The sequence below is a fragment of the Artibeus jamaicensis genome, unplaced genomic scaffold, assembly GCF_021234435.1.
Source record: "Artibeus jamaicensis isolate MK-2021 breed Jamaican fruit bat unplaced genomic scaffold, CSHL_Jam_final scaffold_847, whole genome shotgun sequence".
In the NCBI taxonomy this organism is placed as follows: Eukaryota; Metazoa; Chordata; class Mammalia; order Chiroptera; family Phyllostomidae; genus Artibeus; species Artibeus jamaicensis.
Window position 1 is genome coordinate 18,850,815 of NW_026522057.1, and position 13,689 is coordinate 18,864,503.

General features: G+C 57.3%; 1 protein-coding gene across 12 annotated transcripts in view; it reads left to right on the forward strand.

Moving 5' to 3' along the window:
* The window catches only part of RAP1GAP (RAP1 GTPase activating protein), a 62,122-nt gene that overhangs the window by 16,316 nt on the left and 32,117 nt on the right, over nucleotides 1-13,689 (forward strand). Inside the window, exon 1 of one of the 12 annotated variants that reach the window (XM_053660519.1) lies at nucleotides 210-225. The exons of 10 other annotated variants lie outside the window; for them this stretch is intronic. The gene's annotated coding sequence lies outside the window, so the exon portion shown is untranslated. Of the gene's footprint in view, nucleotides 1-209; nucleotides 226-1,653; nucleotides 1,682-13,689 lie in introns of those variants that run through there. One more of the 12 variants, XM_053660523.1, reaches the window with a different exon arrangement.

Below are 13,689 nucleotides of genomic sequence, written 5' to 3' on the forward strand. Positions count from 1 at the left end.
CCATCCTCCGTAGGTGATGGGGTGGGTGGGCAGACTTCTCCCCAGCTCTGCCCCCAGGGATTCTCCCCCCCACAGATCCTGCCAGAGCCCCTCCTTGGAGTCAGGCATATCAGGTTAAATGTCAGCTCTGCCACTGCCTGTGTGACCTTCAGTACTTCACCAACCTCTCTGAAACTCAGCATGCGCACCTGTGACCTGGAGATTAAACTGCCTGTTTAGCAGAGCGTAAGTTGTAAAAACAGAACAGAACAGAACAGGGCCTGGCATATTATAGGCCCTCACTGAAAGTGCGTCCTTCCCTTCTCTCTTTTCTTCCTCGCGTCACGGTGGCTCCCAGCTGGGCTCAGTGTGCCCTTGGCCTCCTCGCCTTCAGAAGCCTTTCCTCTAGCCCATTTCCTTCCAGGGAGGCTGCCCTGTGTTCAGAGGAGGAGGGAAGGCGGCGGCTGTTTCTGCAGCTTCCCCAACACGCAGAGCAGTGGGTGGAGGTGCAGTCTCACCTCGGGGTGCGCAGCGCCCCCTGGGGCCCCAGCAGGTGGGCGCCTCCCAGCTTCCCTGGTACCAGCATCACACGGGCCCAGCTGGCTGCTCCTGCTGCCACTTCAGCTCCAGCAGGAGAGCCCCCAAGGGCTCTGGCTCCTGGTTCCTGCCCCTGCTGAGGACCCGTCCCCAGGTCCTGCAGTGCCTTGCAGCTGCTGGATGACTCCCATCCGGGCGGGAGGCACCCAGGCTGAGCTCCAGGGTCTGCTCGTCCATTTTCCTTTGATGCTGTCTGTGTAGCCTGGGGCCGCTTACTCCCCTCCCTGGGCATTTGTCCTTCTGTGCTGCCCAGTCAGTTTGAGCCTCTACTCCGTGTGAGAGTCGGCCCAGGGCAGAGGCAGGGTGAGGAGAGAGAGAGATGGAGGTGAGGAAGATGCCGTCTCCTCCTCCAGGGAGCTCAGAAACAGTATCCCAACAACCTGCGTGTCAGCCACCTGCTGTGCACCGGGTACTGTTAGGTGCTTGAACTGCATCATCCGACATAATCTTTCCCGACTTAGGGACCCTTATCTCTAATTACAGATGAAAACAACGGGTGGGGAAGTGACTTCCCCAAGTTCACACAGCTCGTCACTGGCAGAGCTGGGACTGAAATCTTGGTCTCCCAGAGTCTGCAGAGTCCCGAGTCTCACCCACTCTGTCCCAGGGCTTCCAGGCCACAGTGGGGCTGGGGGGGGGGGTCTTAGTGAAGGATGCACTTGAGGGGAACTTGAAGACGGAAGGGTGACCCACAAAGCCCACCCTAGGGAGCCCTCACGAAGGGTCACAGGGGAGGGCCAGGCCCGACAGAAGTAACCTGCCCTGTGATGTTGGGCGGGTCCCCTCTCCGCTGGGGCCTCAGGTGGCGCCTGTAGAGCAAGATTCTGGAATCGCCAGGACTGCCCATTACCTAGAAAGCCGAGCCCCACGCCCTCCTTACTGGAGCTGCTGTCCAAGGTGCCAACCCCTAGGCCACCCCCACCGCCCCCACTTCTGGAAGCCGATTACTTAGCCCCCGGCCCGTGCCTGGCATATAATTAGTGTAAAGTGCTGACTTTTTGACTATTTATGATTTCCTGGCATTCAAGGCCTGTCCCCACCTCCCTTTCCAGCCGGGACGCACTCCGCTCTTGCCCTACATCTCCGATCAGCAGGAACAGCCCCAGTAAGTGCCACCGGCTGCTTTTGCTCACGCTGCCCCCCCCGTAGGCCCTCCCATTCATTCCCACAAGTCTCCGCCCCACCTCCAGCCCACTCTCGTCACTGTCGAGTGTTTGCTTCCCTGACCCCCCACCCCATCTTCGTCTCCCTAGCACACCATCCCCGCTGCCCGTCACACCTGCAGGCCGCACATGCGTGCTCTCGCCTGGGGTGGTGGGGACAGCATGGCCTTCGGAGGCCTGCAGACAAGGGTTTGAATCTGCCTCTGCCACGTCCTAGTGGTGTGACCGTGGGCAGGTCACTTCCCTTCTCTGAGCCCCGCTCGACGCTCAGAAGTTTTCGTTGAACCGGATCTTTCATTGAGTTGGATGCTACCTGTGATGAGTGGGGGGCTTGGGTGGGCAGCTCCTGTCCTCAGGTGGCTTTTCCCTGTAATCACTGAGCTGGAGGCCTTGGGGGTCTGTGTGCCGCTGCAGGAAGCACAAGGCTGGCCTCATTAGTGGCTCTGAAATGCCAGGCAGGCACAGCCCGCTGGGCCTCCTCATCTATTATGCATCTGCTGGGCAGGCCCCTGGAGGGAAGCTGGCTGAGCACAGGACGAGGAAGCCAGCAGCTGCTTCCTGAGCCCACACCTGCCGCCGCACCTCTGGGCAGGGATCCCCCAAGGCGAATGCCAAGGCAGCTCCTGCCACACCGCCCCGGCCTTGCTAGAGTAAGGGGACCCCAGGGGGACAGAGGCACGGATTCTGGTCCCTACTCCACTAGCCGGCCTGTTCCGGCAGCCACTTAGTCTGAGAGTCTGGGACCTTGAGCTGGGAGTCGTTTGGGACTAGGGTGGCAGAGGTGGGCTGAAATAGAATCTTAAGTCCGGAGGTGCCTGCATAGTGCCTCAGAGCGACTGAGTCACGGCCATTAATTCATCATGCATTCATTCAGCAACAAGTCATTGCTGAGTACCTGCGGTACACCAGGCACTGTCCTGGGGACTGTAGATCCCGTGGAAAACAAAGCAGGCACAGCCCCCATCTTCAGAGAGCGTGGTTTGGCTAGGCCTTCACCTCTTTGAGCCTTAGTTCCCTCACCTATAAAACAGGGCGTGCGGAGGGTGGTCTGTAAGTAGTCAAAGAATAACTATGATGGTTGTGCTGAATTTTAAAATATTTTATTTATTTTATTTTGAGAGAGAGGGGAAGGGAGGGAGAGAAACATTGATGTGTGAATGATACATCAATCCTTTGCCTCTTGCACATCCCCAACTGGGCCCACAACCCAGCCATGGGCCCTGACTGGGAATCAAACTGGCGACCTTTGGGTTCCCAGGCCCGTGCTCAATCCCCTGAGCCACACCAGCCAGGGTAATTGTGCTGAATTTTAGAGCGAGGGTGCACAATAAGAAGAGCTGATCCTTACCTAGAGCTTACTACATGCCAGGCTATATTCCAAAACTCTTTCCTATATTGATGACTTTAATCCTCACAACCATCCCATGAGGCAGGTACTGTTATTATCCCTGGTTTGGGGCTGAGGAAACTAAGGCAGAGAGGGGTTAAGTAACCCCTTCAAGGTCTCTCGGCAAGGCTGAGATTTGAACCTAAGCGACCAGGCTCCTGTCTGCACATTACCCTAAGCTGAGGGATGGAGGATGACAGAGGGTATCATAAGGGCCTTTTTAAGGAGGTAGCATTTGAACCGAAAGCAGAAGAATGAAACTAGCTGGCAGTAGGAAGAGTTAGCAGGGGCAAAGGGGCAGCCTGACAGAGGGAGCAGCAGGTGCAAAGGCCCTGAGGCAGGAACTAGCTTAGTTTGTTCTGTAGCAGGGACATGGTGGGGCGGAGGGAGTTTACAGAGAAGGGAGGGGCCAGATTGATCAGATTCTTGTAGGCAGAGTAAAACTTTTGATAAAGTGTCAGTGATTGACATGCAGAACCACTGAATCTTAGACTCCTGGCTTTGTAAAATCTTAAAATCAGAGAATCTGGGCCTCCTAGAATCTTTGGAAATGGAAGAGCCCTTTGAAGTACCTTCCTATGGCCTCCCACTCAGCAAGGAATCCCTCCTTTGGTTCATGACCCCTTGTATTGGAAGAAGCCTTTGGGGCCTCCTGAGAAATCACACCTTTATTTTCAGCCACTTCATAGACTTCTTGAAAGCCACTCTTCCTGGCTGAGGCCATCACAACCTCTCAGCTGCTCCTTGACCAGCCCTTGCTTGCTTAAAAGTAGCCCATTCCATCTCCGGGCAGCTCAGATGGGTGTCCAAAGTTCTCCCTTACTTGGATCCAGCTGCCTGAGCCGAGATGCACGCCCCCCGGGCCTCCTGCCCCCCACAGTGGCCCTTCAGTGAGATAAGGATGGGGATTACCTAGCGCCTCCCCAAGTCTGCTCTTTCCGGTCTAAACGGTCACTCATCCTAGTCCGTGCGCCTTTCCATTCTCTTTCGGCTCAGCCCTTTGCAGGCCTTGAAGCCCCTTACTTGTTCCTGTCTTCCTGTGAGCCCATAGATGCCACATCCTTGGTTGGGGGGACTCCAGGGAGAGACCCAAGGCCAGAGAGGACCCCCTCTTCCAGGAAAAAACCCCTCTAGCTTAAGCAGAAAAGACAAAATCCCCTCCAGATGGGCTTTGGTCCTGGGACCACCACTATTTCCTTGTGTGATCTTGGGGAGCGAGTCCCCCACTTCGGGCAGTTTCCCCATGCCCCCTCTCTGGCACAATGAAGAGGCACAGATGGCCACCTACAGCTCTAAGGTTCCCAGCCGGGTGGCCCTCCTGACCTCTACACCCTGGTGGTGCTCCGGCTCAGGTCCCTTTGTATGGATGGCACATGGAAATATTTGGGTTCTGCTTCCTGGCAGACCTGAGTTCAAACACCAACTGCAATCTTCTTCACTCTCTGTCAGTCCGGTGCTGTGTACGGTGTAGGTTAACTTCCCTGGGTCTTGGCCTTTTCACCTGTAGAAATGAGGACAATAAAAGCACCAACCGGTAGATTGTTGTGGTACATAAACGAGGTTCTCTGGGCCTCACTTAATGCCAAGGTCACAGGGGTGTCCAACCTGCAGCCCGTGGGCCGCATGCAGTGCAGGACGGCTGTGAATGTGTCCCAGCACAAAATTGTAAATTTACTTAAAGCGTGATGAGATTTTTTTGTAATTATGTGTCATAGTGTATTTAATGTGCAGTCCAAGACAACTCTTCTTCCAGTGTGGCCCAGAGACGCCGCATGGTTGGACCCCCCTGGAAAACCAGGGCCTGGCGCAGAGTGACGCCAGCGATCACAGCTACTGCCGTGCGTCTTAGGTGCCGGGCCCCGTAGCGGGGACAGAATTACTCAGGGTGCAGACTCAGCCCTCTGGAAGCTCACCCCCTGCCTGGGGGTGAGCTCTGCTTACACGCGAGCACGCTTTCAGGCCTTGGGCACCGACCTTGACACTGGCCCTGAGAACACTGGCGCTGCAGCCTAACAGCCTTGTGCTGAGTAGGACTCAGCTGGGTGACCTTGGGCTGCACCTCCCCTGGCTGGGAGGTGGCAGCGATTTCTCCCTTTGTGCAGCGGGGGTACGAGTCGTTCCCACCGCAGGGTGAGCGAGAGGAGTGAGGAGGTGCTGTGGAAGGGTGGCCTCGCCCGGCAGCGTGGCTGCTGCAGACCGAGGGCTGCCGGAGGGGAGAAATGTTGCTCTCTGAGGCCCATTTTCCTGCCTGCAAATGGGAAGACGGGCTACAAAACACTCTGACGTGTTAGGATTCCAGTTGAGTCAAGTAGTTTCTAATCATGACCTGGTTTCGCTGTTCGCCGTGTGACTGGACCAGAGGCCTCTGTGCAGCTCAGTTTCCACGCCTATAAACAGGACAGTGTAGGGGTTCTTTCAAGGCTTCCATCGGCCATATGTTCATTCAGCAAGTATTTATCGAGTCCCTACCATGTGCCAGGTAGTGTCTAAGAACTGGGGACACAGCAGTGACTCTGATGGATGCAGTCCCTGGTCTCATCATGCATGTTCCCTTCCAGTGCAAGGGACAGATGCAAAACTGCAAAAGGCAGTTTCAGGTGGGTCATGGGTAGTGAGGGACAGGGTGGGTGGGAGGGGCCCTGCCTTCGTGAAGGGTATCAGGAGGGCCTCTCTGAGGCTGTGGGAAGGGTGGTCCAGGCAGAGGGCAGAGTAAGTGTAAAGACCTTGAGGTGGAAACAAGATTCCTTTCTCCCACCCCAGTTCTGGAACATTCCAGGTCATCTCTGGGCAGCTGGTGGAAGGTGGCTGAGCAGGCAGGGAGGTTGGAGGCCCACCTTCCCACGGATCAAGGACTGCTGCCCCCGAGGCAGGAGTGGGCGTTGTGGTCAGGCACAGGACCAGGCTTGGGTGGGGCCTCAGGTGAGACTGGCCGTGCTGGGCCTCTGAGCTGGTGAGGGGAGGGGACCCCACTGCAGAGCAGAGGAAGGAGGCCAGCCTGCACCCACCTGGCCGGCCCCCTTGCCCAGAGGCTTGCTGGAGTCTGACACAGAGACCCTGGATCTGACTATTTTCTGAGGGGCCAGGGGGAGGGGGACAGCAACGTGTGCCTGGTCTCCCTCTCCCCCGAGCCAGCCGGGGCTGTGACCACGGAACATACCAGCCTTTCCTAGACCCTGCCCTCCCACACGGCCAGAGGTTCTTGAGAAGATGCCAGTACCTGCTCTGTCTGTCTGTCTTTCTCTCACGCACACACACTTTCCCACTCACACTCCTAGGCTGGACTCTCCAGTGGACAGCTTTGTCGTGAACGTGGAGTCACACACACACACACACACACACGCGCACGCACGGTCACTCAGGCAGCAGACCATGCCCGGGCATCGGCTGTGTGCCACGCCCCTGACGGGTCGGTCCTCACCACAGGAAGCTCCGTTTCTGGTGGGAGAGCCTTTTGGTGACCTGATCATCGCACCAGCACATGTGCAGAACAAACAGATGAATCGAGGTCGCCCAACAGAGGCTTTTGGGAAAGCCAGTCAGGATGGGGGCAGCCTGGCCCAGTCTGGGGGTGGGGTGGGGTGCAGCGCCTGAGACATGACGGGGGAGGCCTGGGGAGAGTGTGACAGGTAGAGGGCGCAGTGTGCACAGAGACCTGGGGGTGGGACAGACACCCAGGGCCTCACGAGCCACGTGAGGCTCCATCCTTCTTGCCGTGGGAAGCCACGGGGGGGCTTTTAGGCAGGTGGGTGACGTGATAGGTAACACATGCTCACACACACACACCTACGCATGCCCCGGACACGAGCGCTTTCTCTCCCACCCACATTTCACGTTCCTGCCAGGCCTCCCATCCACATCTTCACCCACAGAGTCACACACCCGCTGTCACCGCCGGGCAGAGCTGCAGTAAACCTGGGGCCGGCCGTCAGCAAAGTGTCAGGCAGTTGCTCCACCTGCTTGCTCTTTCTGCGGGGTACAGCCCCCCAACTCCAGCCAGGAGCGACCTCTGTTCACGTGTGCACAGACGTGCATGTTTCATAATGCTCCCCTGCACGTGGAAGGGGGCTTCCGGCTCAGGGAGTACTTCTGCACACATGTTCTCATCAAACTCTCCCGGCAAGCCTGCAGGGAAGACTTAGCAACACCGTTTCACAGCTGAGGACAGGAAGGCTCAGAGAGGTGAAGTGTCTTGTCTCAGGCCACACAGCTCTAGGGGCAGGCTTTGAGCTCAGGTCCATCTGATTCTAGATCCGGTTCCTGGCCCATCCGGACTCAGCCCATTCAGACTCGGCCCATTCAGCTGTGCCCCTCCTCTTGCCAGGCTCTTCCCGAGAAGGTGGCAGGCGACCTTCAGTGCCGAATTCTTCCAGAAACAGGTTGATCAACACGGAAAGTTGTTTAGAGCCCCAGAGCGTGCCCACCTGCCGACTAACCCTGTGGCCTTGGGGGGAGTGCCAAGGGTGGGGCCGGTCACCTGCCAGCCTGCTGGCCTGGGGCAGCTCAGGGCATGGAGCAGAAGCCCAGAGCAGAGACTGCATTTGCATTTTGCAAATGAGGCAGACAGCCCTGTCCTTGCATGGGGATAACCTCAGCTGACCTAGCTCCCAGGATGGGACAGATGTGACGCCTATGCCCTGTGCCCAGCTGCCCGGGCTGCTTCTCTCCCACCTTCGCTTTTTCTTGACCCTCAGAACAGGTTGCTTATATAGGGGAAAGGGTGTGGGCTTCAGGGTCAGCCAGACGGGGGTTACAGCCCCGCTCTGTCACTCCGGGCTGGGGGACTGTGCCGTGCTGTTCAGCTTCCACAGTGTCATCGTGTCCTCCTTGGGATAAGGAGTGAGGAACAATAACTCCTTCTCAAGACGATTGAGAGAGGTAAAGGAGTCGTGTACTCTGAGAGCTGAGTCATAGTAAATGTTCGCTTTTAAAAAATCTTTAGTTTTTTTTTTCCTGAGGACAAAAACAAGTGCTCATTGTAAAAATTCAAACAATGCAGAAAAATATATCCTGTAGAAGACAGAAGTTCCTCAGGGCCCTGATTCCCAGGGGTAAGCCACGTGAACTTTTATGTGCAATTTTAAATTTTTACAAGGGAGAGTTTTGTTGCGCAACCTGCCCTTTTCACTCCACCATGGTGCCTCAAAGCCCTTTTCCGTCAGGACTAGAGACCCCCTTTGTCACCGCCACGTGGTGGTGTGCGGTTTGCACACGCGCCTCCATGTATTTAACCGGCCTCCTTTGAATGAGCATTGGGGGTGGCTTCCGGGTTTAACTATCGCGGCCCCTGCTGCATGGATGCGCCTTGTTCGCATATTTATGTACATCTCTGTAAGGGTCCCTGGAGGTTAAGTGTCTAGGGCTGGAGCTGCCGTGCCAGTGCATGTTTCCATCTCTAACGGGGGCGGCCAAACAACCCTGCAGCCACGGTGAACCGTGTGCCCCCAGCCAGTAGTGGGGAAGTCCCTTTCCTCACAACAATGGGAACTACCCAAGCCTCTGTCCTCAACCACGGGGACCCTAGAGGCAACAAGAGACATAGGTTCCAGGAGTGGAAGGCTCCTGGGCGAGCCCGTGCACCCTGGACTCCGCCTGTCCCTGCACCTTAGTGTCCCCCCCACTATGTCCCTGAGAGTGCTGCCTGCCTCTGCGTGCCAGGGCTCTGAGCACCTTACAGAGTAGGTGGCTTTGCTCTTGGGCAGCTCTATCACATTGGTTCTCGTGTTGTCCTCCCTTCTACCTTCTCACAGTTTTCACCCAGAATCCTGCCTCACTCCTTAGCCGCCTGCAGAGAAGGAAAGATAGAAAGGAAGAGAGCAGGGAAGGCCAGCAAGAGCTCTCAGTTAATGTTCATAATGTATCAACTCATTTACTCCTCAGGACAACCCTTGGAAGCAGGCACTGCTATCCCATTTTACCAATGAGGAAACTGCAGCTCAGAGAGGTTAAGTAACTTGCCCGAGGTCACACAGCTGTTCGGTGGCAGAGCCAGGATACGAACTTTGGCAGCCTGGCTCCAGAGCTCACACCTCTGATGTTGTACCTTTCCAGGCAGGAGCCTATAATTGACTGAACACCTCCTTCGTACAGTCACATGCCACTTAACAGCAGGGATATTTCCTGAGAAATGCATCATTGTGTGCTTTCATCATTGTGCAAACATCATAGAGGCACTTTCACAAACGTGGACGGTACAGCCTAGTACACACCCGGGCTCTACGGCCCAGCCTACTGCTCCCAGGCTGCAAACCTGCACAGCATGTTACTGTACTGAGCACTGTAGGCAGTTGTGACCCAGCGGTGAGTATTTGTGACGTCTGAAGAAACCTAAACACAGAAAAGGCCCAGGGAAGATGCAGTATGAAAGATAAACAGTGGAGCACCTGTGCGGGGCAGGTACCGCGAGTGGAGCCCGCAGGCCTGGAAGCTGCTGCGGGGAGTCGGTGGGTGAGTGGTGCGTGAGTGTGAAGCCCCAGGCGTCACAGGACAGTGCTGGAGACACACTTTCTACACACTGCACACTAGGATGACACAAAATTTTTAGGACAGTGGGAGATTAGATCAAGCACAAGAGAAATGATGCAGTCGAAAGGTGTGGTCAGCACGAGGCGCACGAGGCAGTTGTTGCTGGCGTGACGCAGCACACGGTTCACAGCGGCTGACTTGTAGGTCAGTAGGAAGAGTGACTCTAAGGTAATATCTCAAAATATAATGTAGTAAGTGCAGAAACCGGGGCCAGCCATTTAGCATCACCACCTAGTGTGGTGTGTCATCCAGCATAACTGTGAGCTGGACTGTCATGCGACTGGCAGGACGGCAGGCTTGTTTGCATCAGCGTCACCACAAATATGTGAGTCATGTGTCACGCTGCCACATCAGGGCTGCTGCTACGACGTCACCAGGTGATAGGAATGTCTCAGCTCCATTATAGTGGTGTGAGGCCACCATCGTATATGCGGTGCGTCATTGACCAAGACGTCATTACGCAGCACGTGACTGTACCAGCTCTGGCTAGCTGGGTGGTACGTGCACTGTCTAATTTATTCTGCACAACAACCCTGCGGAAAGTAGGTGTTACTGTCCCATTTGCAGATGAGGAAGCGGAAGCTCAGAGAAGGGAAGCAGCGTGGAGTCCGAGGCCCCCCCCCACAGCCCCGGCCGGGCACAGTGGGCCCTCTGGGCTTCCTATTTCCACCAGTCGTTGGCTGACAGGGCTCCCAGTCTCTCATCCTCCCATTCACCCTCCTGCAGAGTGTCCAAACAAGACTTGAGCGCCAGCCAGTCAAAGTGCCACGGCTTTTCCTCGTTGCCTTTGGTTAGGAGACGGTGAGCCTGTCTCACTGCAAGGGAGTTCCACCTTGGCCTGGCAGGAACTTCTGCTCGCCAGCCTGGCCTGGGGCCCACGAGGTGGCAACACCACAGGCCGGGGAGGGAGAGGGGTGGAGCGAAGGAGGCCTTGGCCTCAGAGGGGCCAGTGTCTGAGCAGTGTGGCACTCGGCGTGGAAAATGGCCTGGGCCCCTGTCACTTCGGCTTTTGCCTTGAGGTGGGGGAGGCCTGACTCTCCCAGCGCTGATGCCAACACCCAGCCCCGTTGTCCAGCCCAGAGTAGGAGTCAGGATGTGTGTCCTGCATGCGTGACTGAGCGTAGGAATGAAGGGCACAGGGGGGAGCGGGTGGATGAGGGAGTGAGTGAAGGAATGCATGGAGTTCAGAGGGGGAGACCCCTGGCTGCAGAGGTGGGCGAAGGACAATAGGTTAATGAGGGAGGAGGGACATAGGCATCAGTAAGACCTAGGGTGTGTGTGTGTGTCCGTCCTAGGAAGGTCCTTGCTCGTCGGCTGTAAGGTGGGCGGCATGTTCCAGGCCCAGCACTGGGAGGTGCCCTGTGCCGATGTGGCCAGGGGTAGAGCAGCTGGGTTTGAGCTTCAGGTGTGGTACCTTGGGCAAATCACCAGCTTCAGTTTTCTTCTGAGTAGAATGGAGATAATGTTACCTGACTTAGGTTCCTTGGAAGGCTGCTGAGAGGGTCTAGAGGGAACGCAGTTTGTAAACTGTCCAGCACCAGGCTGGGTAAACATGTTATTACCCAAGCAGAGATAATAGCCAGGTCACCTAAAGGCTAGGTCATCTCTGTGTCCCTGCCCCCTCCCAATCCCTGTCCCCAGGGCGGGGAGGAGTCTGTCCCCTGGGAGGCAGAGAGGGTCAGACTTAAGCCACAGCAGGGCTCAGGCCACCTGGGCAGGGAGCAGGTGGACCAGAGGCCCAGTCCCCAGGTGCTGCCTCTGGGTGGGGGCGAGTCCCGTGACCTCCTCTCGGGGCTGCCAACCTGTTGTTTTCCCAGGACGCCGCTGCCTGGCCCAGCTCCGGGATCCGGCTGTGTCGGCGCACCGCCAGCTCAGTGTCGGGGTGGAGGGGGGGCGGCAGCATGTGCCACCTTCCAGCTCACCTCTCTGCCCAGCCTGGAGCTGGGGGCCCTCTTCTCCATCCCAGGAGGACCCTGCCAGCCCTACCCCTCAATGGCTGCGAGACCAGGCCCATCTTGCAACCTCATTGGGCCCCCACTTCCTCATCTCTGAAATGGGGTGAAGAGAAGAGCAGCCCTCAGAGTTATTGTGATAGATTACATGACATCACAGTGATTGGCTCCCCTGCTCCCTCGATCCCTCCTCAGTCCTGGGAGAGGTCAAAGGTGCCCGGAAAAGAGAGCCAAGGGTGGCCATGCCTGTGTCCCACCTCTCTCCCTCCCCGTGGGCCTGGGAGGAGGGCCCAGACTCCCTGGGCCTGGCTTCAAAAATTCACTCAGCGGGCTGCGCCTGGCCACCTTCCCTGGCACCTTGGCAGGGCCAGGGGCAAGCAGGGAGGCAGTGCCAGAGGCTTATGCTCTGGAGACAATGGGCCTCTGTGGCCCCTGGGAAGGGGCAGTTCCAGGGAGGTGCTGGTCTCTGATTCAGGAGATTAGGGTCCCCTCAGAGCCGACACCATGCCTGGGAGACACAGGGAGCCCCCAGCCCCACCCGGAGGGGCCTCTCTCAGGGTTTGGGGTCTCCAGGAGCAGCCCTCTGCACCCTCTACTCACTTTAAGGTCCCTGCTCCTCCCCTCCCTGCTCCGAGAATCATCAGGTTGGTAGAGCCAGTCGGTCTCCTGGCCCTCCGCTGCCCAGCACTCGTCTGGTCTGGGCCCCTCAGCCTCCCGTCCTGGGCTAGTCCCCCCCCCCCACATCCTTCTCAGCTCTGCCTTCCCTGCCTGGCAAGCCCATCCTCTGCCCTCCGGAGTCCCTGATCCTGGTTCCCAAGCTTGTGCGGGTGCTGTCCAGCTCCCCTGCTCGCCATCACAGGCTTCCTGCCTTGGTGGCCTGATGTCGCCTGCGCTGGCCACCAGTGTTTCACCCATTTGAATGGAATTTTCAAGCATGAATAGTTCTTGAGGCAGAAAAGAAAGTAAGGGAGCCCCGGCAGAGGGACCAGCCGGTGCAGAGGCCCAGCAGTGTGGAACGGTGTGCCTTGTCGGGAAAACCGCCTGCAGCCCAGGCCAGGACGGGGTGGCTGGGGCAGGACCGGAAGGGGCTGTGCATGTGTGGAGGTGAGCCTGGGAGAGTCAGCAGCAGCCAGGCCCCCTGGGGACCTCCAGCCAGTGCAGTGATTTCTAGATTTCTTGGCAAAGGGCCAAGTCCTATCCCCAGGTCAGTCCAGTCCCTGCTCTGGTGTCCAGAGAGTGCTCCAGGAGAGTGGCTCGTCGTAGTCGTCATAACCGCAGTCACTTCTGGAGTGCTCCCTCCACTCCATGGCTCACAGCGACTTCAGGGGGGTGGCTACGTCCTCCCTTATTTTGCAGATGAGAGAAAGACAGGATCTTCCGCCAACTCTCTAGCTGGTCAACAGGTGGAAGCAACCCAGGGAGGCCTCTGGCCATCAGTCCTCCGTCTCGCCTGTCTTCTATCCCTCCCCCACCGTGTCTGGGTCTGACCTGCGATTTGCTAAGTGTGGGAACTCCCTGAGATGCCCCCACCCAAGGGTGGCATCTAGAGCCCTGGACTGATAGAAGACCTGGGTTCTAACCCCCAGTCTGCCCTGACCTTGCTGGGTGTCCTTGAGGTGGTGGTTTAACCTCTCTGAGCCTCAGTTTACTCCTATGGGGATTGGGGATTCTAGCGGCTGCCTTATCTCCGTCTCCAGTTCCGGTGAGTCTCCCAGGGGTGAACAGATAAATAGGGCTTTTGAAAAGTACAAAGAGCTGTACTCACGATGGTGAGATTATTATTGTTACCTTGATGGGGAGATAAGAGAGGGGGAGGAGGCGCAGTGACAGTTGCCAAGAAACCTGGGAGCCGTCAGCAGCAGCAGCTTCCTGCCTGGCCCGTCCCACTCAGGAGCTGAGCCGCTGGCCCTGCCCCCACACCCCACCCCATACCCTTTCCCTGGGAGAGATGGGTGCTGGGGCGGGGAAGGGCAGAGCTGGGGCCAGCTGGCTGGCGGCCATGCATCTGCAGGCCTGAAGGTGACCCGGGGAATGTGTCTGGCCCAAACTCCACGTTGGCTCCAGCTCTCTCTGTGACCTTGAGCAAGTT